The sequence below is a fragment of the Pteropus vampyrus genome, unplaced genomic scaffold (assembly GCF_000151845.1).
Source record: "Pteropus vampyrus isolate Shadow unplaced genomic scaffold, Pvam_2.0 Scaffold6, whole genome shotgun sequence".
NCBI classification, from domain to species: Eukaryota; Metazoa; Chordata; class Mammalia; order Chiroptera; family Pteropodidae; genus Pteropus; species Pteropus vampyrus.
In genome coordinates, this window is record NW_011888787.1 from 5,484,140 (window position 1) to 5,486,509 (window position 2,370).

Below are 2,370 nucleotides of genomic sequence, written 5' to 3' on the forward strand. Positions count from 1 at the left end.
GATCCACTTGTGCATGTAGTTGAGACCACTGTCTCTTAATATAGCACTTTTCAATTCTCTCTAAAGAAATACTTATGTACTACTTCTATCACATGTTGTAAATTTTCATGTAATAGTGTTTTTCGTGACTAAACTCCATTTTGATTGGCAGCTAAGACTTTTTTTCCTGTGGCTTTAATTTATCTAAGAGGTCTTTGCATATAGGTGAAATGTATAATTTGCCTGGTGGACTATTTGCGTTGTGTGGCCTTAGTTTGTTTATTGACATTAACAAGTGTTTTAAAAAGGTTTTTAATGAATAGTCTTAAATCTAAATTTGTGTGAATAATCTTTTAACAGTGCTTTTTTTGTAGCTGTCTAAGTGTGTTAAATTGTTAAGCTATTTCTTTGTAAAATAGGACAATGGAATGCATAGAGGTTTTTTTTTCCTGTAAAGTATTTTTTTAATAAACAAAGTCTGATTTGTCCTTTACTAATGTTTCATGACAAAATGAATAGCACCTGTGAATTCTAGCTGCCTGGAACCTGTCTGTAAAGTATTAATCCCCCCTTCTATGTCCCTTATTATTTTCTAATATCCTCTGGCTTTTCTTTCTAAAGAAAAGGTCATAGATATCTGGGGGAAATTCCATCCATATTGAGATATAACTAGTTTGGGGGAAGAAGAAAAACCACTCTTGGCATTTGAGGCAGTTATGTATCCTGCGGCTTAAATTGGTTTATATCTACTTATGAGGACAATCTTTAATTCTGGTGATGTTGATATTTTCCTAAGTGCATGCATACAGTGTAAATGAAAGTGGTGTATAGATTTTTCAGATGTCATTGGTGTATCATGTGACATGACGCAATGGAATTTTTTTCCTCATCAGTTTTTTGTGCAAACTTTAGTTGAGGGACCTGTCCTAAGCACTGATAGTCCTTGGTTCTGATTTGTAAAGGAAAAGGAAGGGAACTAATGTTTTCTGAGTAATTGTGGTGGGCCACAGTACGAGGGTATCTCATTTAATCCTCATAACCTTTAGTAGGACGGTAACAAGACAGTCTCTGTAATACAGGTGAGAAAAACAGGCTTACCGGGTTGAAAAATTGCCTAAGATCACTTAGTTTGTTAGTGGAAGCAGGCATTTGACTGCAGTACTGGGCTCAAAGCCCATGTTTTGTTCAGTGGCAGCCTTAAGAAGCACTGAAAAGTTTGTAAAGGGGCCGCTGAAAGATGATTTGCTGCTTACTATGCTGTAATGTGATTTACCTGATTCTGTTCTTCCACAACCCTTCTCCCCTCCCAGCCTTCTGAATGCTAAGCAATGGAGTAAAATGTTTTTGCTATTGTAACTTATGTCTTAAAGCAAATGTTTAGATACACAAAAAACGACTTTTTCATTTGTCTTATCCAGTTTTTTTTCTCAAGTTGGCCATTTGTCTTGAAATCCAACAGAATGAGCTGTAAGCAAGGGGAAAGCTGTCCCCAAGCGAAAGCAGAAACCACTGCCAGTGTGTGCAACATAAGAACAAGCTTGGGTGAAATTTTAAATTTGTTCTGTGGGACTTTTACCTTCTCGATTTTCCTCATCCATAAGATGGGGATAACATCCACCTGAAGTCGATTTAATGGATAAGAAATGCAAAACATTTAGAACGGTACTCCTTAGGCTTTTTGAAGAGGTGGCTAGTTTAACCATTATCTGTGATTAGCTTGACCTGACCCAAATGCCACACCAGGCAAGCAAGGACACTGCTTCATTTGATGTGAGATGGCTGTTAGGGGTCAGTGTTCCATTAATGATCTCTCCAAATATATATATAGAAAGAGGTGGACGGAGACAGGAGGAAGGCGGCTTAAAACCTCATTTACATATCCTTAAATCTTCACCTTAGGGAGCAACTGTTACTTTCTCCTGACCTGTCAGGCTGCTTGACTTCTTAAGCTATAAACAGTTCCCGCCGCCACCTTCCTCTGCCTTAACTTGGGGAAAGTACCCTGATACTGCCCCCCAAAATTAGCTCTCCCCTTACCCCTGAGCAACCAGAAAGCTTACGTCTCAAAGCTGCTGAGGGGCGGGAGAGGATGGAAATAACCAAGCCGCAGCCTGCCAGGCCTCTCGTCCCGGCACAGCGTAAATCGATTAAAACATTCGTTCATTCAGCAGAGATTGAGAACATATGTGCCAGGCTCGTGCCAGGCCGCAGTCTTTGACCTCGTGGAGCTCAGAGCCCCTTAGGGCAGACGGGTAGCGAATAACGAAGCAGAAAGAACTGACAGGGGACTATTAGAATAACGGGAGTGGCCTTTCGGTCGATGGCTGGGAAAGTCACTGGGAGGAAGCGACCTGCTGGGTGACGGGGTAGCTGCCGTTGGCGTTGGCTGCC